A 24,897-nucleotide genomic window follows, 5' to 3' on the forward strand; every position below is an offset into this window, starting at 1 on the left:
GTGTCTAATCCGCATATATATCACCATTGCTCTTGATTTTCTTAACTGTACATCTCTTAAATGTCAAGATATCCACGTGCGATTTAGTTTACGAAGATTCTTCAATGCCGAGAACCTCGTTCAGAGAGTAAAACATGCATAAGTTTCAAAATAGTGTAAAACTAAACGGGATATACCAGGTGTGACAACTGTGTTCTGTAATCATCGTATTATGTAAAACAATGCCCGTTATCAATAAAACAATATGCTTTGGTGTTATTATGTGTATTTTGGTGTTACTATATGTGCAATTGTGTTTATTAATTTTACAATTTGATTCGATACCGATTTCAAGCTTTAAATCACTTTCTGGAAGGTCATACGCAAACTGGGGCTTAAACGCAATCAGTTTAACGCGACATACACTCTGGAACTGTGACGTAAGCCAAACATACCCTAAATATCCCTTACATAACTTAGAAATAAGTTTCGAAGGATTCGGTATGGCGAAAACATGTTTATTTGAACTAAAGAACTAATTACGACAAAACTGCGAAACGAACGTTGGTGACCGCCCGGATAATATTTAATCCCACAAATATTCTGTTATGATTAAAATTTTATTTTAATCAGGTTCGTGTTGAAAAATAAATTAAACGACTAAAGAGATGTTTAACGAATTAAATGATCTGGGTAAACAATTGGAAGCGATGTCACACAAACGAGGTTTTCGAAACGATATAAACTATACGAATTTTATTACGAAAATGATTTACGATTTGGTTTACGAAAAACAAATGTTTTGGGTAAAGATTCATGGCTTCGAGGTTTATAAATTATAACCAAACTATTTTGATTCGGTTATTCATTTTACGATACAACATTTTATAAAACAAGGTTTTCTAATGAGAATTAACAAGGTTGCACAATTTATTCCAACGTATAAACGAGCCATGAATCTGACACTCTCACAAAACCTATGTACTCGCTAGCATTTCTTTGCTGACTTTGTTTTTACATATGTTTCAGGTGAAGTTGCTTAGTGTTGATTGCGAATAGGAAGCATGCTCAATTAGGACCGGACGAGGCCTTAGTGATTTAATAATGATATTAGTCTATGTTTGACTTGCTTGTTTAACTTTAAAACAATGTTTAATATTTAATGAAATGAAACTCTTCGTATCCATGGTTTGAAACAATAATTCTGTTACAACACTCCCCGGCGTTTCCGCCACGATTTATCGTTTTACGTGGTCAGGGTGTGACAGAAGAGTTGGTATCAGAGCCAATGGTTATAGAGAATTAGGTTATTAGTAAAAATTTCGACCTAGACTATAACTTTCTAGGACCCCAACGCAAGTTGATTTGCATTTAGGAAAAAAAAACGAAATTCGAATCTGCTTCAAAAATTAATCGTCCGTTCTAGGATGATTAATTACTAGGTTTTGAACCCTCCCATTTTGATTCATTTTTGGCTTAGTGCCTTCTGAGTTTTCAAGATCTCGTCAAAGTTTGGGTCTAAATAATGTGAACACGTGCAAACTGGAAGAGTGAATGCCTGTACCCTGAGTTTTCTGTCTAAGGCTAGAGTGTTCGTACAAATCCACATAATCGGACCAGTCACTCTTACCTGGGAACTCTTGGGGTGAGTGTTCACTTATAGGCGAGCATGTCTTCGCGATACATTATTTTGATTCATTACTTTGATTAGTCAGTGCGTGTCGTTTTTTTGTTCGAAGCAACAAACAATTGATCGCCTTCCTTATGATTCGTCAATATTTTCGAGACCTCTTTTGTTTTTCCAAATTAGCAACCTCGTCATCAATGGTACGTTTCTTGTTAACAATCGACCTGCATCAATTCTTTTTGATTCTGGTGCCGATAGAAGTTTTGTTTCGTTATCTTTTGAGCCTTTGCTTGCTATGCCTAGAACTAAACTGAGGAAACCCTTATCTGTCGAAGTTGCTACTGGTAAACCCCTTGTGCTCGATTCTGTTATTCGTGATTGTCAATTAAACCTTGATAACCATCTTTTTCCCATTGACCTCACGCCGATGCAACTTGGGAGTTTCGATATTATCGTGGGGATGGATTGGTTGGCCAAACATCATGCAGAGGTAGTTTATTTTGATAAGATTGTTCGTATTCCTCTTTCATCTGGCGATGTTCTGGAAGTTCGTGGCGAGAAACCATCTGGTGGATTGAAGCTTATGTCGTGTACGAAGGCCCAAAGATGTTTGCGAAAAGGATATGTTGCCTTCCTGGCACATGTCACCGAGGAGAAGGGCAAGAGCAAGAGTATTCAGGATATCCCGATTGTTCGGGATTATCCAGAGGTGTTTCCCGATGAACTGCCTGGTTTGCCTCCAGTTCGTCAAGTCGAGTTTCATATTGACCATGTACCCAATGCCAACCCGATTGCGAAAACACCTTATCGTCTTGCACCGTCGGAAATGCAAGAGTTATCCAAACAGCTTCAAGAGTTGTCTGATAAAGGATTCATCTGTCCGAGCTTTTCGCCTTGGGGAGCTGCTGTCCTCTTTGTCAAAAAGAAAGATGGATCTTTTCGAATGTGTATCGATAATCGTGAGCTTAATAAGCTTACCATCAAGAATCGATATCCCCTACCTAGAATTGATGATCTCTTCGACCAGCTGAAAGGTGCTTCATGCTTTTCCAAGATCGACCTGCGTTCTGGGTATCATCAACTTTGTGACAACTCGTATCTAGAACCTATTTTTGTGATTTATGTAACGTATGTGAACGATATGTGACTTTTATGAAAGTGAATTTGATGTGAATGTTACGTTATTATGTGTATATGTGTCACATGTTACGTGAATGCTTTGCATTATGTGTTTATATCACTCAAACCGCACACCCACACTTGATCGCACAAGGCTTAACCGGTCACACAAGGCCCATTCGGGCCATTCCTTGAAATCGGATACCATTGGGCAGCCGAGTTGGGCTCGGCCCACTCCCCACTCGCAAACACAAAACCAAGTATAGGGTTTTGATTTCATGGTTAGTTTGTCACAAAAACACACAACACACAAGAACCCTAGACTTCCTTTCTCTCTCTCGGCTTGCTTAGAACCCGACGACGAACAACCACCATCTTCGGCTCACTTTTCCTTTGTCCCAATTCAACCGGTTAGTGCTTGTATTGTTTTGCTTATTGATGATCACATGATCTCCTGCTTAAACTAGAACGATTAGGGTAATTGGTTTAATGTAAATATGAACTATATAATGTTTATATGATTCTTGAAGGCATGATCTAGTAATCGGCTATTTACTTGTGTTAATCGACTGCCATGATATATGTTTTAGATTGTAGTCATTTGATAGTATTCTAACCTAATCGGATATGATGTTTGATTGTTGTTATTGTTCATGTAAATCGGGTAGATTGAATGTTCTTGATATTCATATTAGGGTTCCTATGAATTGCTTAGATTATGCTAGTTTGATCGATTAGAAGCAGGATTGTGAAACTGTTAATTGTTGATTGATGATGTGCAAGTTTGGAAACCACGATTCTAATGGCAGGAATTATGGAAATCAGTTTCAATTGATAGACTCATCACGGTTGCGAGTCGAAACCGAGTAATCTCGATCCAAGCATGATAACTCGAAACCGGTGTTGCGAGTCCAGTTGCGACTCGGAACCTCACATACAGCAGCACGAACCGAAACCAGGGTTGCGAGTCCTGTTGCGACTCGAAACCAGACCATGACGAGCCGAGATCAGCTGTTGCGACTCGTAACCCCGGTTGCGACTCGTGATCGCTGGTTGCGACTCAGGGCCCGTTTGTCCGCACACACTGGTTTGGATTCACAGTCACGGGCCCAATCAATTGGGCCAAATAATTGGACTTATGACTGTTATGTTTTTGGACTGCTTATCTGTTTGGGCCGGGTTACAATGGATCGCACAACATGTTGGGCCTACTATCTTTTGGGCTTGGTTATTTAAATCGTTCAAGTATGAATATGATATTCTCTTGACTGTTAACGTACCAAACGTGTTGCCATGAACTTTACGTGCTTATGACTTGTTAGTCTATGTGTAAACATACGTGCTCTACTTGAACCCAACCTGACTTGTACTGTAATCCTGTTAGGACGTGTTTGATCACTTTTAATTCAAGTAACTTTGGTATAACCTGCCGAGCAATCCCAGGTGAGTTCATTGCATTCTCTCAAGCATGCGTCCCGGTGGTTTGGGACAACTGGTAAACATTTGGAAGGGAAACATTGGGTAAACAACTTAATCGGTTTTGGTTATTGCCTGGAGGGCAATGGGGGTAATTAGTTGATAGCGCTATTAGGTGGGAAACCTCACACCGGGCCGTAAGGACGGGCGTGAACTAATTATCTGAGTAGGGCTATGGTTGTTAGAGGCACACTCCTCGGATACATATGGGCACACTCCCTAGGGTATCTAACGATGGCAACATAGCGAACAAGGGGTAACCACTCCCCGGATACACATGGGCACACTCCCTAGGGTATCTAACATGAGCAACATTGTAACGCAACATTGAATCGCATTACCATACATCTGGTAACTCAACACGTTAACAAAACCTTGAACTCACCAGCGTGGTCTGACACACTTGTTTGCATGCTTGTAGGTCGTTAACTTTGAAACATGGACTTGCTATCTGGGCGTGCTGGAGTGGTCATGGATCGAAGCTGCTGGATTATTTATAATTGATACATTGGTTTTAAGTTTATTTTGAAACGATTACTAAACGACTTATCATATGCTTCCGCTACATAACTCTTGGAGATTAATATCGTGTTTGACATTTAATCTTGGCTACTAATGACATGTGTTTTTTAAATATTTACTATTGGTTCAATGTGATTAGTGGCTCAGACTCTGATGTGTAACACGCCTCGCGGGGTTTCCGCAGGTGGTATTTTGGGGGTGTTACAGTTTGGTATCAGAGCCACTGGTTATAGTGAACTAGGTTTTAAAACGTTTTGTAAAACCAGACTATAACCGAACGCCTTCGAAAAATCGATCATGACACTCAGCTCCAGATTGCAAGGTTCGTCCCTCTCTCACTTTATACATCGTTTACTTAGCAGTCACACACTCACAACGTATATGAACTGAAACATTTAACACTATAATGACTTGATAGTGTGACACTACCCTTCGACTCATGTGAACCATAGACCTGTAATATCATCTGTTGTGTTGTTTGAACGGGGGAAGCTTTGAGCGCAAGCTAAGAGGCACTGAGATAAGCATGCAAATTGCCTTATTATTATGGGTGCACACTTAATAATAACACGGGGTGCATGCAAGTCCCAGTGAGGCTTATCGAGCGTAAGAAGGATTCTGCCTTACTATGTGTAAACTTGATAGTACGTAGATACGAGCATGATACTTGATTTCCATCTCGTTTCGATTTCCTGAATCGGTTCCTCTCCATATATAGAATCATGAGTGGACGAGGACACGGACGTGGCAACATCAACATGACTCAGGCTGAGTTGACTGACCTAATCAATACCCGCGTGGCTGAGGCTCTAGTAGCCTATCAAGCTGGTCAGCAAGCGCAACCACAACCTAACCAGCCTGCGTGTACATTCAAAATGTTTATGGACTGTAAGCCACAGACCTTCACCGGAACTGAAGGGGCTGTGGGACTTCTGAGATGGTTCGAGAAAGCAGAGTCCGTGTTTGCTATCTGTAACTGTCCCGCTGGGGACAGGGTGAAATATGCTGCGGGTACCTTGGCAGATGGTGCCCTAACGTGGTGGAACGCCCAGGTACAGTTGTTGGGCATTGAGGCAGCGAATGTCACAACATGGGAGGACTTTAAAGAACTGATCAGGGAGGAGTACTGTCCTCGGGATGAAGTCCAGAATTTGGAAAACGAATACTACGACTTGAAGATGGTTGGATCAGAAGTCGAAGCGTATGTGAAGCGATCGTATGAACTAGCCGACATGTGCCCGAACTTGTCTCGGCCTATGTCTCGGAGGATTGAGTTATTCATCAAAGGGTTGCCTCCGCGTGTGAAGAGCTTGGTCACTGCAGCCCATCTCAATGATTTGACACAGATCGTTCGTCTGACTCACAAGATAGTGGATCAAGAGGTGGAAAGCGATTCGTTACCCCCGCGTATTTCGGCCACAAAAGCTGCTACACCCACTGCCACTGCGTCCGCTAGTGATAACAAGCGGAAGTGGAGCGATTATGACAAGGCATCCAGTGCTGGCCAGACTCAGAAAAGGCCAGACAACAGCAACCGCAACATCAGTCAATCATCCTCTGTCAATCAAGGCCAGGGAAGTGGCCACAGCCAGGGTTCGTATGCAGGGAAGAAGCCACGATGTAACAAGTGTGGCTATCATCATTTCGGGTCGTGTACTCGGAAGTGTGACAGGTGTGGTAAGGCGGGCCATGAGGCCAGGGATTGTAGGGCCCCACAGCCCAAACACCAGCAGCAACAGAACCAGCACAACCAGAGACAACAGGGACAACCACCCCAGCAAAACCAGAGTTTCAGGAAGGGGTGCTATCAGTGTGGTGATGAGGGTCACTTTAAGCGGGATTGCCCTCAGTTAAACCAGAACGCTAACGACAACAACCGCCCGAATAACAACAATGCTGGAAACAACAACAACAACGGCAACAACGGGGGTAATGGTGCTCGGGGCAGAGTGTTTCAGCTTGGAGCAGGGGATGCCAGGAATGACGGCAACGTTGTAACTGGTACGTTTCCTGTTAACAATCGTATTGCTTCTGTATTATTTGATTCGGGTGCCGATTGGAGTTATGTGTCCCTAGAGTTTAGTCAACGATTAGGGATAACCCCAACACCTCTAGAAGTTAAACAAGTAGTAGAACTAGCAGATGGTAAGACGATAGAAGCCTCGAATGTCCTTTTTGGATGCAAACTAGATCTCGTGGGTCAGGTGTTTGACATTGACCTCCTTCCCGTTACGCTCGGTAGTTTTGACATAGTGGTAGGCATGGATTGGTTGTCTAAGCACCAAGCAGAAATTCTGTGTAAGGAGAAGATCGTGCGTATTCCTCTCCCTGATGGAGAGTCACTGTTGGTTCAAGGGCATCGTAGTGGGACGATGGTTGGGATTATCACGGCCATGCGTGCATGATGTGTGCTAAACAGACTATAAAAATTAACTAAGTTAGACTCTCTACGCTAGACACTACAAAGCTTTAAATTTATAAAACAGACTCTCTAAACCTAAACCACAAAACCGGCAAGTGTACCGGTCAATGTAGTATAGCCTAAGCAAGTCCGAGTATCGAACCGCAGGACTCTATGTATCACGCAATTAGACTCTGACTAGACGCTGACAGACACGACTTAACTTGTTTTAATTGTTTTGGGAGGGGGGGTTACGGAAAACTAGGAAATCTATATTAAACTACTAAATTAAACTAGAACTAGACTAGAGACGAACGTAGACTGTGGACTTTCCTTGTATGAGAACGAGACCACCTAGACAAGAATCCTGGATTGTTTTTAAGAGATTACCAATTAAGTTAAATGCACGAGTTATGGAACCGGGATCTTAAAATACTAAACCTATTAAGAACCAACGAGGCCCCTCGACCCTTCTCAAGGAGAAACCTGTGGAACTACCTAGGCCGTTAATCTTACCGGTTATTAGACGCCTTTCCAGTTGTCTAATTATTGTGTAAGTACCCTAACGTTGACCTATTCTTTTCCAATCCTAGGTCTAGGGTAGTTTGAAGTAATTAATTTGACTTGATAGACTAATAAAACCGACAGGTAAACCAAGACATGACCTTTTCCAAGGACTATCTAAAGCAATTCGCCGGGTAAGACCTACCAATAGCCCTTCACTTTCCAGGTATTAGGACTAGTAGAACACTAAGACTTAGCAAATTATTATTAGTTACTTCTAGGGTTTATTGGCCAATTCTCCCTAAAGAGTATAGGTTTTCTTATGTGATATAGACACTCACCGAAATCCTAAACCCTAATATGACTCTATGTTGTGATATAGACCGTCACTAAGAATCATATGAAGCAAGTAATAACAATAAACCAATTCAAAGCATGCATATACATCAAATCATTAAATCAAACCTTTTACAAATCACAACCAATCCATAAACATCATGCAAATAACATAAACCGGTAAAAACGTTATATCAATCCATTCATCAAAGTCTAGGCGGTTTATAAGTTTAGCCAAGCATACTAAAACATGAAAACAATTCAAAGAAATCTAAACCGGAATTCATCATCACAAGTTTCGTAAGAAAAATTAAGAATAAAGAACTAGAAAACCCGATTCGATCTTCAAGCCTTCTTCCCCCAACTCGTACCGATGATTCCTAGGCTTCAAGAACTCCAAAATTGCTCCAAGAATGCTCCAAGAGTCGTCCAAGATGCCCCAAATTCGAATTAGGGTTTTTTTCCAAGTTAAGGATGTTTATATATGACTTTCCAAAATAACCCTTTACTAAATTCGTAATAATTATCAATCAGGACGTTCTGGCTGGCCGCCAGAAACTCAGGGACAAGGTGGTGGGGTGCCACCTTGTTTTTCAGCCCATTTACTAACTTCAGACTCTCGCCAGGTGCCAGAAACTTGCTCAGTAGGTGATGGGGTGCCAGAAAGTGACTTTTCAGCTTTTAAACTCTATTTCAACTCTTCAACCTTTCCAACATGCTTCAAGCCTTGACACTTCAACATTTTAACTCGTTTTACTCGGTTTCTCGCATATTTGAGCATCAAGACCTGCGAAACACGATTTGATCAATAGTATACATATTCTAACGAAAATCAAAACTAAATATAACGAAAACTATACAAACTTTATACGAATAAATGATGTATTTTGCAATACATCAAACATCCCCACACTTACTCTTTTTTCGTCCTCGAAAAAGAATTATGCAACGGAATCAGAAACAAACAATTACCCGGGCCAAAAGTATAGGTATAATTAATTAAAACCAAGATTTGCGTTAGCCGCGATTGCGAATATACTTATCCCTTTAAACCCGAATCCAGTCCTAAACCCTTATCATGTAAATTTAGTTTAAGTGCGGTCAGTCTACCTAGGGTCTCACGCTAGAATCTACAGTCCACCTACTCCCAACTCAAGCTTATAGGACTAAAAGAACGATCATTTGACCAATTCCTAACCGTTTTATACCAAGATAAAGAGAGTTTGAAATCAAATCTAATTTTATTTCTTTTCTCTTTTTTTTTTCTAGCTTGCTTTGTTTTTTTTTTTTTTTTTTTTCATTCGTGAGACTAGACGATGCTTTCCCTAACCCAGCGGTATTCCGACTGTAGAGTCGCTATCCCCAATCACAGATTACATAGGTTTCGGTACTTTTATTCGGCAAGTCGATTTCACACATCCTAGAGGCATTCCGGCTGTAGAGTCGCTATCCCCAACTCGGATTACATAGGCCTGTGTTACTTTCATTTAGTTTCTAGCTCACTTTTATTCTATTTTTTTTTTCTTTTTCAGCGAGATATGATAAAAAAACTCTAACTATCTTAGCTTATAACGGCATCCCTTATACTATTTTTGCCGGTTTTAGTTTCCCATATTTCCCAGGCGAGAACCCACTAGCAGACCGACAATTAAAGTATATTAGCTCAAAGGGACTTAGAACCAAAACCCGGGCCTATCCACATATCCCAAACTAGACGCAAACTCAGTTTATTATAATCTCATATTATTATTATTTGAACCCGAGCAAAAATTCATTTTTTCTATCATTTTCCGTTTTAATTGCAAACTTCTTTTATTTCAAAAGACATTTTCTATTTTTTTAATTTTTTTTTTTTGGATTTTTCAATTTTTTAATTTTTTTTTTTTGTATTTTTTATAATTAAGACTCAATATTTACATGTATCCCATCCCCACACTTAGAGATTGCATTGTCCCTAATGCAAGAACGAGAATACGACTCAACAACTACCTAAAAATCAAAACTAGAAACGAAATAAATAAAAAATACAACAACAAAAAGGGAAACGACTTAGCTGAGTATGTGAGACTGTCAAAGTGCCAGTCGTTTCCACATAAGCCCTCCAATTCGAAACGCGCTCAGCAAACAACTCCTAACCTCGGACACGCGAACGAAAGCGGCTACAAATACCAACCTAATCACGCAAACACCACACACTAGCAAAAGATAATATATAATATCACGCTTAACAACCATCCACAAGTGTATCAACCAACCCCAAAACCCATCCAACCTGTTTAATGTATTAATACAGACCAATAAACGAGGATTAAAAACAGCACAAAGATAAAAATAAACAAAAGATATAAGCTGTCATCCTCGCTCTCTACTCCGCATTATCCAACACCTCACCACCCGCCTGTATCCCACTCCTGGGCGAGTATCTGGGCCCTTTCCTGAGCGAGTGTCTCAGCCTCGTTTCCTGTTGGCCCGACTTGAAATTCTTGCACGTGACATTCTGCAAAGCAATTCAATAATGGCAACACGAAGCAAACAGAATATTAGTCACAACCTATTTTTGGTATTTTTGAATTTTTTCATTTTTTTTTATTAAAATAATAATACAAAAACAACGGCCGTATAGCATTTCGTTCGCGGCCGTAGTTTAAAAACAAAGTGACGTTAGAGCGACGTTTTGCAAATCTCTTTTTAAGCATAAACCGAACCTCACCCGAATGGAGATTGAGTACGGGCGAGTGGTATCAATAATAAAGTGAGCAAAACAAAGCATAATGACACTTAGACGACACTAACATAACTCAAAAATGACACACACGACCTAACGGACCCTAAACTAAACAACGACTAGACTAGACCTCGACCTAAGTTAGACGCAAATTACACAAATTACAAACTAATACCTTCTCCCGGCACTTTACTTGCCCTCAAGTAAACCCAAGTGCCTCCCAAACCGACATCGCCATCCAAACTTGCTTAAAATCAGCGGTGAATTAATTTAAAACAAACTTTAGCGTCGAAAAGTGCCGCCTAATTAAAGGAGGGTGGAATTCGTCGCAAAAAGTCGGTTCAAAAATGCAAGTTTGGAGACAAGCGCGTGAACATACTACAACCCATTCAAAATTCAGCAGTTAAAGTCCCAATCCAACCCGACAATCACTAATATCCCGAAAGCAAACCACAATCCGAAGCAACATTGAGTGTAAACCGGTGAAAGTTGAAAACGTTATATTTTGCATTAGCGAAACGGGTCAAAACAGTGACTAAATCTGTTTTTATGTCAACAATTCACCCAACCGGATCCCCACACTCAATGTTGCTAACGGTATACCCCAAGCCATGATGAATATTGCAATCGAACGCCAAACCAAACCACCCGCAAACAATATTCTGCCTAACCAACCCAAACCGAGCCCAACCGCAACCGTAGACATCCGAAGAACCTTGCAAAACTTCACATTCAACCAACACCTAAACCTAGATTATCACTAACTAAACAAAAAAACTAAAATATACAACTCAACATACAAAAGTCACTGGAGACATACCTTGGATATGGAGGGAAATAAGATGAACAGAACTTTTTCGGTTGATTTATTGGTTTAGGGAGGTGGGTGGTGGTTAGCGGCGGCGGTAGAAGTGGTGACCGGAAGGAGCGCCGGCGGTTAGGGGTTTAGACGGGAGTGGTGGTTGTAAGGTGAGTGGGGAAGGTGAGCGGCAGAATGGAGAGGAGGAGGGGGCAACGGTGGTGAAGGAGGTTGGCGGTGGTTGGGGGTGAGTGATGGCCGGCGAGTTGAGGCAGTAAGGGGGAAGGGGTGAAGGTTAGGCGAGGTGGGGAGGGTGTGGCGGATGTGATGTGAGGGAGAGGGTGGTCGCAGGTGGTTGGGGGTGAGTGTGGCGGATGAAGGTGAGGGGTGGCGGCCGGCTGTGTACGGTGGTTCAGAGAGGGGTGAAGGAGAAGGGTGGTGGGTGTTTGATGTCTTTGGGTTATGGGTATAAGGGTGGACAGTGTTTATGGGTATTTGGTTTATGGATATTTGGGCTCAGGAAGTTTTTAGGTACAGATACGGGAGGTGGCTTGGGGCGAGAAACAATTGAACTAAGTGGCGGCCAGCCACCACGATAACTTGGATCCGAAAAAAAAAATTGGTTTTAATTTAAAGTTTCAGCTATGGTATATGGCGGCCCGCTAGGAATGGCAGTAGTTTGTGGCGGCCGGCCACCACGTGAAAGCTAATTCCGAAAAAAAAATATGTTGCGTACGTGCTGGCGGGGGCTAGAAAGATGTGAGGTGGGTGGCGGCCCGCCACCACGTAGTACTTTCCGATTTTTTTTTTTTTTTTTTTTTTTTTAAGTTTGCCCCACAATTCCTTTTCATGCATTAGAAACAATTTTGATTTTTGCCCAAACCATCAAATAACCAACAAAACCCACAAAAATATTTCTAATACTTAGAACTTACTTGGAACCTTGTTTCTCTCGCAATTTCCTTCAAATCCTCGGTGATGCACTCCTGCAAACGACTCAAGACACGAACAAAGACCCGAAAAAACTAACAAAAACGATACTAACTACTTTAAAAACGGAAAATAAACGAAAATACAAACTATACAAACTCTACAAACGAGTTGCAATTTCTCGCATACTTAAGGAGGATCATGGAGATACAGCTCACCTCCAAACATACTCTCGCGGGCTGTAGCACCATTATACTTGTTGCCTGAATCAACCCAAACGCTCTCATCTCTCTCACAACCTCTCAACTCCTCACCTGGCGGTTTGAATCTATACTCTTCATATCGAACTCCATCCCCACACTGAGCCTTGCTCAGTGTCTCTATCTTAGATTCTAAACGCACGATTCTTTCCTCTAATTCTTCTACTCTCCTATCCGGTGGATCCCCAAACTTGAGTCCTATCACCTTCTCTAGACTAGGATCACTTATCACCTTTTCCTCATCTTTCTCGTCCTTCTCACACTCCCCTACCGACGATACCGCCTCCACTCTATAACTAGGCCCTCTCGAATTCATAACCTTAAAAACTACCGATTCCTCGCCCGCTCTAAGTGTGATGGTGCCTAAAAAGACATCTATGAGAGCTTTAGCGGTGTTCAAGAACGGGCGTCCTAAAATTAACGGTACGTTTTCATCGGCTTCCATGTCAAGAATGACGAAATCGGCCGGAAAAACGAACTTGTCAACCTTAACAAGCAAATTCTCGACTATGCCCCTAGGGTGTTTCACGGATCTATCAGCTAAGGATAATGTCATTCGGGTGGGTGAAAGCTCGCCTAAGTCTAGCTTCTCATAGAGAGAAAAGGGCATCAAATTAATGCTAGCACCTAGGTCGGCTAAGGCTCTAGTGTTCGTGTGACTACCGAATAGACAAGGAATAGTGAACACACCGGGATCGGTAAGCTTTTCCGGTAACTTATTTGAAACGATGGCCGAACACCCTCCATGCAATGGGACATTAGACAACTCACCTAATTTCTCTTTGTTCTTAAGAAGGTCCTTCAAGAATTTTGCATATTTTGGCATGGACTGTAGTGCCTCTATAAACGGAAGATTAATCTTCAATTGCTTGAAGATATCTAAGAACTGCCCGTATTCCCTCGAGTATTTTTGATTCTTAAGACGTGAGGGAAACGGAACATACGCATGATTCACATCGGGTGAAGGCCTAACGTCTATGGGCGTTTTCTCAACTTTCTTCTCACTTTGAGACTCACCAGGCTGTGCGGTACTTGCTGGGCTTAGCCTCTTTTGCACTTTGCCGGGAGCCTCCATCTCTATCACTTCATCTATAATGTCTCCATCCTCATCGACCTCTCTCTCTTCTATGCTCGGGTTCCCTACGGTTCTGCCACTACGAGTGGTAATGGCTTTTACATGAGCGTTCGGGTTAGGCTGGGTGTTGGCTGCAAACTGACCGGGTAATCTTTCATCTAACTTCCTAGATATATCACTTACAACCCTAGAAAGGTCTTGGACCGCAGCTTGGTGATTCTTAAGCATAAGATCATGTTCACTAAGTTTCTTTTGGGTATTTTGATCCCTAACAATTAGTTGACTCATCATGGACTCCATTCTTTCCATGCTACCCCCTAAATCGAAACTTGAACCTTGACCTGTTTGAACCTGATTATTTGACCCCCCATCCTTGACTTGCCCATTTAAGCCCCCACTGAAAAGCGAACCTAGACCTCTATTTGGATTTTGGGCTATTTGAAAACCAGGAGGTCCATTTGAGCGAAAATTGTTATTATTATTAAAATTATTATTATTATTTCGCCAACCCGAGCCAAGATTATTGTTACCAAACCCGCTAGACTGACCTCTACCAAACCCTCCTCCTAGATAATCACATTGCTCCTCACCAACTAGTAAGGGACATGCACTCGTGTCGTGACCCCCTCGACAATACTCACATTTGTCTATCTTAGCCCTAATTTCTTTGAGTTCCCTAGACATGTTTTCCAAAACAGAGGCTAAACTAGGATCCATGGTGACATGGTTCACCCCTCGGGCGGGTGTACTAGTAGTGGTGTGGGAATTACCACTTTGATACCTCTGATCGGATCGTGCTTGGGATTGAGACTGAGCAAATGCCTCAAAACGCTCTCTACACTCAGCTACTGTAAGAATACCCATCATGTGCCCCCCCGCATTAGTGTCGAACCTATCACGAGTCTCTTGGGTGAGACCGTTATAGAATTTCTCACATAACGCCCAATCAGAAAGACCATGCTGGGAGCAACGAGCGCAAAGGTTTTGGAAACGCTCCCAAGCAAGGTAGTAAGGCTCGTCGGGCTCCATGCGAAAAGAGTGGATTTGGTCCCTAAGACGTGCGGCTTTGGCGGGCGGGAAATACTTGTTCAAAAAGGCTTGACGAAGCCCCGCCCAAGTGGTAAAGGTACCGGTTGGTTGAGAGTCCAACCAAGTAGCCGCACGGCCGGCTAATGAAAACGGGAAAAGCTGTAAGTAGGTGGCATCGTTGGGTGCACCGCTAAGGCTAAAGGTAGCTAGCATCCTAGAGAAACGGTTAATGTGGGCCGGAGCGTCCTCATCATCTCGGCCATGGAATTGGATACTATTGGTGATGGCCTGCATGGCATAAGATGGAATTTGCCATGAATTTTCATTAACTATGGGTGGAACGGTGATGGGTGAGGCGAGGCCGGTGAAATTTTGGGTGGCTTGCTGATGGACGGTTTGCCTAGGGTTGGCCATTGGTTCTAAGTTTTCTGAATTACTAGAGGTACTAGAAGTAGGACTATTGGGTGGGGAAACCTTGGGTGAAGTTTTAGGTGAACGGTTTGGCGAAGGTGGTGGTGTGGGAGGCGGGGTGGGTAATGGGGTGGAATCAAAGTTGGGAAAACGAGAAAAGGATGAAGAAGCAACCTGAGGGCCTTGGCCCAATTGAGATGATGAATGCTTGACTGGTGGTGGTGGCCCGTGCGAGCGCAGATGTGGCATCCACTACAAGCAAAAACCTGAACACAAGAAAAGCAGACAGAAGTTACTACGCCTCAAGATGAAAACAAAAGACACAAACCAAAATAAAACACGTAGCACGTATATGTCACTGAAATCTAGCAAAGCTAATGAACGCGATTGCCAAGAGTCCCCGGCAACGGCGCCAAAAACTTGATGTGTGCTAAACAGACTATAAAAATTAACTAAGTTAGACTCTCTACGCTAGACACTACAAAGCTTTAAATTTATAAAACAGACTCTCTAAACCTAAACCACACAACCGGCAAGTGTACCGGTCAATGTAGTATAGCCTAAGCAAGTCCGAGTATCGAACCGCAGGACTCTATGTATCACGCAATTAGACTCTGACTAGACGCTGACAGACACGACTTAACTTGTTTTAATTGTTTTGGGAGGGGGGGTTACGGAAAACTAGGAAATCTATATTAAACTACTAAATTAAACTAGAACTAGACTAGAGACGAACGTAGACTGTGGACTTTCCTTGTATGAGAACGAGACCACCTAGACAAGAATCCTGGATTGTTTTTAAGAGATTACCAATTAAGTTAAATGCACGAGTTATGGAACCGGGATCTTAAAATACTAAACCTATTAAGAACCAACGAGGCCCCTCGACCCTTCTCAAGGAGAAACCTGTGGAACTACCTAGGCCGTTAATCTTACCGGTTATTAGACGCCTTTCCAGTTGTCTAATTATTGTGTAAGTACCCTAACGTTGACCTATTCTTTTCCAATCCTAGGTCTAGGGTAGTTTGAAGTAATTAATTTGACTTGATAGACTAATAAAACCGACAGGTAAACCAAGACATGACCTTTTCCAAGGACTATCTAAAGCAATTCGCCGGGTAAGACCTACCAATAGCCCTTCACTTTCCAGGTATTAGGACTAGTAGAACACTAAGACTTAGCAAATTATTATTAGTTACTTCTAGGGTTTATTGGCCAATTCTCCCTAAAGAGTATAGGTTTTCTTATGTGATATAGACACTCACCGAAATCCTAAACCCTAATATGACTCTATGTTGTGATATAGACCGTCACTAAGAATCATATGAAGCAAGTAATAACAATAAACCAATTCAAAGCATGCATATACATCAAATCATTAAATCAAACCTTTTACAAATCACAACCAATCCATAAACATCATGCAAATAACATAAACCGGTAAAAACGTTATATCAATCCATTCATCAAAGTCTAGGCGGTTTATAAGTTTAGCCAAGCATACTAAAACATGAAAACAATTCAAAGAAATCTAAACCGGAATTCATCATCACAAGTTTCGTAAGAAAAATTAAGAATAAAGAACTAGAAAACCCGATTCGATCTTCAAGCCTTCTTCCCCCAACTCGTACCGATGATTCCTAGGCTTCAAGAACTCCAAAATTGCTCCAAGAATGCTCCAAGAGTCGCCCAAGATGCCCCAAATTCGAATTAGGGTTTTTTTCCAAGTTAAGGATGTTTATATATGACTTTCCAAAATAACCCTTTACTAAATTCGTAATAATTATCAATCAGGACGTTCTGGCTGGCCGCCAGAAACTCAGGGACAAGGTGGTGGGGTGCCACCTTGTCTTTCAGCCCATTTACTAACTTCAGACTCTCGCCAGGTGCCAGAAACTTGCTCAGTAGGTGATGGGGTGCCAGAAAGTGACTTTTCAGCTTTTAAACTCTATTTCAACTCTTCAACCTTTCCAACATGCTTCAAGCCTTGACACTTCAACATTTTAACTCGTTTTACTCGGTTTCTCGCATATTTGAGCATCAAGACCTGCGAAACACGATTTGATCAATAGTATACATATTCTAACGAAAATCAAAACTAAATATAACGAAAACTATACAAACTTTACACGAATAAATGATGTATTTTGCAATACATCAGTGCACAGCAATATCTACAAAAGGGGTATCCTGCACTGTTAGCGTTAGTTACCAACGCTCAGTCTGAAGAGAGTAAGATCGAGGATCTACCAGTAGTGCGAGAATTCGCTGATGTTTTCCCAGAGGAGCTACCAGGGTTACCTCCTCACCGTCAAGTAGAATTTCAGATTGATCTTGCACCGGGAGCGGCTCCAATTGCTCGAGCTCCTTACCGGTTAGCACCTGGAGAGTTACAGGAACTGTCCAATCAATTGCAGGAGTTGTTGGATAGGGGTTTCATTCGACCCAGTTCTTCGCCTTGGGGAGCCCCAGTTCTGTTCGTGAAGAAGAAAGACGGGTCATTCCGTATGTGTATCGACTATCGAGAACTCAACAAGGTGACCATTAAGAACCGCTATCCATTACCACGCATCGACGACTTGTTCGACCAGTTGCAAGGGTCAAGTTTCTATTCAAAGATCGACTTAAGGTCGGGTTATCACCATGTAAGGGTTAGGGAAGAGGATGTTCCCAAGACAGCCTTTCGAACGCGCTACGGACACTATGAATTTTTGGTCATGCCGTTTGGATTGACCAATGCACCAGCGGTTTTCATGGATCTCATGAACCGCGTATGCAAGCCATATCTCGACGAGTTTGTTATAGTGTTTATTGACGACATCTTAGTCTATTCCAAGAACAAGGAAGATCACGAGCGTCACCTACGTCTCATCTTGGAACTCTTGAGAAGGGAGCAGTTGTATGCGAAATTTTCTAAGTGCGACTTTTGGATTCGAGAAGTGCACTTCCTTGGGCATGTTGTTAACGAGAAAGGGTTACATGTGGATCCTGCGAAGGTGGATGCAGTTAAGAATTGGGCGGCACCAAAGACTCCGTCTGAAGTGCGACAATTTCTTGGTCTCGCAGGGTATTATCGAAGGTTCATTAAAGATTTCTCGAAAATCGCGCAACCCCTCACCTCACTGACACAGAAGAACACGGCGTACTCTTGGGGAACGAAGCAGGAAGAGGCCTTCCAATTGTTAAAACAGAAACTTTGCAGTGCACCGATCCTGTCATTACCAGAGGGTACCGAAGATTTTGTGGTATATTGCGACGCGTCAATTCAGGGTCTCGGTTGCGTGTTGATGCAACGCGAGAAGGTGATAGCTTATGCTTCTCGTCAGCTGAAGGTGCACGAGAAGAACTATACGACTCACGATTTGGAATTAGGAGCGGTGGTGTTTGCGTTGAAGATTTGGAGGCACTATCTGTACGGTACCAAATGCACCATCTACACCGACCATAGGAGTCTCCAGCACATCTTCGACCAGAAAGAGTTGAATATGCGACAACGACGATGGGTGGAATTATTGAACGATTATGAATGTGCCATCAAGTACCATCCGGGCAAGGCGAACGTTGTAGCTGACGCCCTCAGCAGAAAGGATAATGCACCTAGGCGGGTGCGAGCATTGCAACTCACGATCCAGTCCAATCTCCCTTCCCAGATACGGGATGCTCAGTTAGAAGCATTGAAACCAGAGAACGTTCGAGCTGAAGCTTTACGTGGCTCGAGGCAACGACTAGAACAAAAGGGAGACGGTGCTTATTACGTAACTGGACGCATTTGGGTCCCATTCTTTGGCAACTTACGGGAACTTGTAATGGAAGAGGCACATAAATCACGCTACTCTATACATCCTGGATCAGATAAAATGTACCACGACCTAAAAACTACCTACTGGTGGCCCAGCATGAAGGCTCATATAGCAACCTACGTCAGCAAATGTTTGACTTGTGCTAAAGTCAAAGCAGAACATCAAAAGCCCTCAGGTCTACTGCAGCAACCAGAGATACCCACATGGAAGTGGGAACAGATCGCTATGGATTTTGTGACAGGATTACCTAGAACTCAGGCGGGGAACGACACTATTTGGTTGATTGTTGATCGCCTCACGAAATCAGCACACTTCCTAGCAATCAAGGAAACAGACAAGTTTTCTCAGCTGGCAGCAGTGTATCTTAAGGAAGTGGTTTCTAGGCATGGAGTGCCAACTTCTATCATTTCAGACCGTGATCCGCGTTTCACTTCAGAGTTATGGCAGTCAATGCATAAATCGTTTGGTTCCCAACTCGACATGAGTACCGCTTATCACCCGCAGACGGATGGTCAAAGCGAGCGCACCATCCAAACACTTGAAGATATGCTTCGGGCATGCGTACTCGACTTTGGAAAAGGATGGGAGAAGCACCTACCGTTGATAGAATTCTCCTACAACAACAGCTACCATTCAAGTATTAAGGCAGCTCCGTTCGAAGCACTGTACGGACGGAAATGTCGTTCACCTCTCTGTTGGCATGAGGTGGGGGATAGTCAGATCACAGGACCTGAGTTTGTTCTTGAGGCATCAGAAAGCATTGTGCAGATTCGAAACCGTATGGCCGCAGCTCGCGATCGTCAGAAAAGCTACGCTGACAAGCGTAGTAAACCGCTGGAATTTGAAGTTAATGATCGCGTTATGTTAAAAGTTTCACCCTGGAAGGGAGTGGTGCGTTTTGGTAAACGCGGCAAACTAAACCCTCGTTATGTGGGACCGTTCAAAATTCTGGAACGAATTGGAAAAGTGGCCTACAGGTTGGAATTACCTGCTGAGTTGGGTAATGTCCATGATGTATTTCACGTATCGCAGCTAAAGAAGTGTTTGGTCGATGAAACACTAGTAGTACCATTTCAAGAGCTGAAGATAGACGACAAATTGCATTTTGTCGAAGAACCAATTGAAATTATGGATCGAGAGGTTAAAGTTCATAAACACAGCCGTATACCGATTGTGAGAGTTCGTTGGAACTCAAGACGTGGTCCAGAGTTCACGTGGGAACGTGAGGACCAGATGAAACTTAAGTATCCACATCTGTTCCCCAATGACCAGTCAAAACCTAGTGAACCCACTGTTGATGCAACTGGTGAATTTCGGGACGAAATTCCCATTCAAGTGGGGGATGATGTGACACCCCAGGAAAACTAGTAAACAATATAGCTTTCGTTAGTGAGTGCGTACCAAATTTCGGGACAAAATTTCCTGCTAGTTGGGGATACTGTGACAACTCGTATCTAGAACCTATTTTTGTGATTTATGTAACGTATGTGAACGATATGTGACTTTTATGAAAGTGAATTTGATGTGAATGTTAGGTTATTATGTGTATATGTGTCACATGTTACGTGAATGCTTTGCATTATGTGTTTATATCACTCAAACCGCACACCCACACTTGATCGCACAAGGCTTAACCGGTCACACAAGGCCCATTCGGGCCATTCCTTGAAATCGGATACCATTGGGCAGCCGAGTTGGGCTCGGCCCACTCCCCACTCGCAAACACAAAACCAAGTATAGGGTTTTGATTTCATGGTTAGTTTGTCACAAAAACACACAACACACAAGAACCCTAGACTTCCTTTCTCTCTCTCGGCTTGCTTAGAACCCGACGACGAACAACCACCATCTTCGGCTCACTTTTCCTTTGTCCCAATTCAACCGGTTAGTGCTTGTATTGTTTTGCTTATTGATGATCACATGATCTCCTGCTTAAACTAGAACGATTAGGGTAATTGGTTTAATGTAAATATGAACTATATAATGTTTATATGATTCTTGAAGGCATGATCTAGTAATCGGCTATTTACTTGTGTTAATCGACTGCCATGATATATGTTTTAGATTGTAGTCATTTGATAGTATTCTAACCTAATCGGATATGATGTTTGATTGTTGTTATTGTTCATGTAAATCGGGTAGATTGAATGTTCTTGATATTCATATCAGGGTTCCTATGAATTGCTTAGATTATGCTAGTTTGATCGATTAGAAGCAGGATTGTGAAACTGTTAATTGTTGATTGATGATGTGCAAGTTTGGAAACCACGATTCTAATGGCAGGAATTATGGAAATCAGTTTCAATTGATAGACTCATCACGGTTGCGAGTCGAAACCGAGTAATCTCGATCCAAGCATGATAACTCGAGACCGGTGTTGCGAGTCCAGTTGCGACTCGGAACCTCACACACAGCAGCACGAACCGAAACCAAGGTTGCGAGTCCTGTTGCGACTCGAAACCAGACCATGACGAGCCGAGATCAGCTGTTGCGACTCGTAACCCCGGTTGCGACTCGTGATCGCTGGTTGCGACTCAGGGCCCGTTTGTCCGCACACACTGGTTTGGATTCACAGTCACGGGCCCAATCAATTGGGCCAAATAATTGGACTTATGACTGTTATGTTTTTGGACTGCTTATCTGTTTGGGCCGGGTTACAATGGATCGCACAACATGTTGGGCCTACTATCTTTTGGGCTTGGTTATTTAAATCGTTCAAGTATGAATATGATATTCTCTTGACTGTTAACGTATCAAACGTGTTGCCATGAACTTTACGAGCTTATGACTTGTTAGTCTATGTGTAAACATACGTGCTCTACTTGAACCCAACCTGACTTGTACTGTAATCCTGTTAGGACGTGTTTGATCACTTTTAATTCAAGTAACTTTGGTATAACCTGCCGAGCAATCCCAGGTGAGTTCATTGCATTCTCTCAAGCATGCGTCCCGGTGGTTTGGGACAACTGGTAAACATTTGGAAGGGAAACATTGGGTAAACAACTTAATCGGTTTTGGTTATTGCCTGGAGGGCAATGGGGGTAATTAGTTGATAGCGCTATTAGGTGGGAAACCTCACACCGGGCCGTAAGGACGGGCGTGAACTAATTATCTGAGTAGGGCTATGGTTGTTAGAGGCACACTCCTCGGATACATATGGGCACACTCCCTAGGGTATCTAACGATGGCAACATAGCGAACAAGGGGTAACCACTCCCCGGATACACATGGGCACACTCCCTAGGGTATCTAACATGAGCAACATTGTAACGCAACATTGAATCGCATTACCATACATCTGGTAACTCAACACGTTAACAAAACCTTGAACTCACCAGCGTGGTCTGACACACTTGTTTGCATGCTTGTAGGTCGTTAACTTTGAAACATGGACTTGCTATCTGGGCGTGCTGGAGTGGTCATGGATCGAAGCTGCTGGATTATTTATAATTGATACATTGGTTTTAAGTTTATTTTGAAACGATTACTAAACGACTTATCATATGCTTCCGCTACATAACTCTTGGAGATTAATATCGTGTTTGACATTTAATCTTGGCTACTAATGACATGTGTTATTTAAATATTTACTATTGGTTCAATGTGATTAGTGGCTCAGACTCGGATGTGTAACACGCCTCGCGGGGTTTCCGCAGGTGGTATTTTGGGGGTGTTACAAACTTCGTATTTTCGAAGAAGATATTCCCAAAACTGCTTTCCGTACAAGAAATGGGCATTACGAGTTCACTGTCATGTCTTTTGGTTTGACGAATGCCCCAGCTATCTTCATGGACTTAATGAATAGGGTTTGTAAACCTTATTTAGATAAGTTCATCATTGTGTTCATCGACGATATTCTCATTTATTCAAAGTCTCAAGCAGAGCACGAACAACACCTTCGTTTGACGTTGGAACTCCTAAAGAAGGAACAACTTTTTGCTAAATTCTCCAAGTGTGAATTTTGGCTTAAAGAAGTTCAGTTCTTGGGTCATATTATCAATGAGCAGGGTATCCATGTAGACCCATCCAAGATTGCTGCGATTAAGGATTGGAATACACCAACGACACCTACAGAAGTTCGTTCTTTTCTTGGACTAGCTGGTTATTATCGACGGTTTATTTCTAGCTTCTCGAAGATCGCGGTTCCACTCAGTGCTTTGACTCGGAAAAATAAGCCTTTTGAGTGGGGACCTAAGCAAGAAGAAGCGTTCCAAACGCTAAAACGAAAGCTCTGTGATGCTCCTGTTTTATCTCTGCCTGAGGGAAACGATGATTTTGTTGTCTATTGTGACGCGTCGAATCTAGGACTTGGTTGCGTTCTTATGCAACGTGGTAAAGTCATAGCTTATGCGTCTAGACAATTAAAAATTCACGAGAGGAACTATACGACTCATGATCTTGAGTTAGGAGCTGTGGTTTTTGCGCTTAAAATCTGGAGACACTACCTCTATGGAACAAAGTGTGTGGTTTTCACAGACCACAAGAGTCTCCAGCATATTCTCAATCAGAAGGAACTGAACATGAGGCAACGACGCTGGGTTGAACTCTTAAACGATTATGATTGCGATATCCGCTACCACCCTGGTAAGGCGAATGTCGTAGCCGATGCGCTTAGTCGAAAGGAACGAGTCAAGCTTCATTCTGTTCAAACTCTATCTGATATTCGATCTCACGTCCTTCAAACTCAACGATCTTGTGTGATCAAAGACTTATTGAAGTATGAGCTACCGCTTCAACTTGAGCTTAAACTCGAAAGGAAAGACGATGGTTTACTCTATTTTGAGAATCGTTTGTGGATTCCGAATCTGGACGATCTTCGCACCTTAGTAATGGACGAATCTCACAAGTCTCGATATTCTATCCATCCTTGTGCTGATAAAATGTACAAGGATCTTCGTACCCAGTATTGGTGGCCTGGTATGAAGAAGGATATGTATCAAAATGCCTAACTTGTCTCAAAGTCAAGGCGGAACATCAACGACCTTCTGGTTTGCTTGTACAACCAGAGATACCGGTTTGGAAATGGGAGAACATTGCAATGGATTTCATCACCAAATTACCGCGTACGTCTAAAGGTCACGATGCTATTTGGGTTGTAGTTGATCGTTTGACAAAATCAGCTCACTTCTTACCAATCCGTGAGGATTTCTCTGCTGAGAAGCTTGCCAAGATCTATGTAGACGAGATTGTATCACGACATGGTGTTCCTTTGGATATCATTTCTGATCGTGATGCTCGATTTTCATCTCATTTTTGGAAGACCATGCAATCTGCTTTGGGAACCCAACTGAATCTAAGCACTGCTTATCATCCCCAAACAGATGGTCAATCTGAGAGAACGATTCAAACTTTGGAGGATATGCTTAGAGCATGCGTGATAGACTTTGGTGGTAATTGGGATTCTCATTTACCATTGATCGAGTTCTCATACAATAATAGTTATCATGCTAGCATTAATATGGCACCATTCGAAGCTCTCTACGGTCGAAAATGTCGTTCACCTGTCTGTTGGAATGAGACCGGTGAGGCTCAGCTTACTGGACCTGAGATCATTCTGGAAGCAACAGACAAAATCAAGAAAATCCGCGATAATCTTGTGACCGCTAGAAGCCGTCAAAAGAGTTATGCAGATTTGGGACGCAAGCCCATGGAATTTCAAATCGGAGCCCTGATTAGATTCCTAGAATGCTTTAAATACCCGTGTCCAAAGATAACAAATTAAAGGTCAAGTTAAACGATTAATGCGATTATGTGTTTAGGTGTTCTCTTTTATTATGAGATCCGATTTTCGTTATCTAAATCCTCATAGAATCTTCCATATCCTCATATGAGGGATTCATAATAGGATATTCAAAAGATACTATCTTAAATCCTTAATGGGTTTCTACGTGGTAGTTAAGACCC

The sequence above is a fragment of the Helianthus annuus genome, chromosome 12 (assembly GCF_002127325.2).
Source record: "Helianthus annuus cultivar XRQ/B chromosome 12, HanXRQr2.0-SUNRISE, whole genome shotgun sequence".
In the NCBI taxonomy this organism is placed as follows: domain Eukaryota; kingdom Viridiplantae; phylum Streptophyta; class Magnoliopsida; order Asterales; family Asteraceae; genus Helianthus; species Helianthus annuus.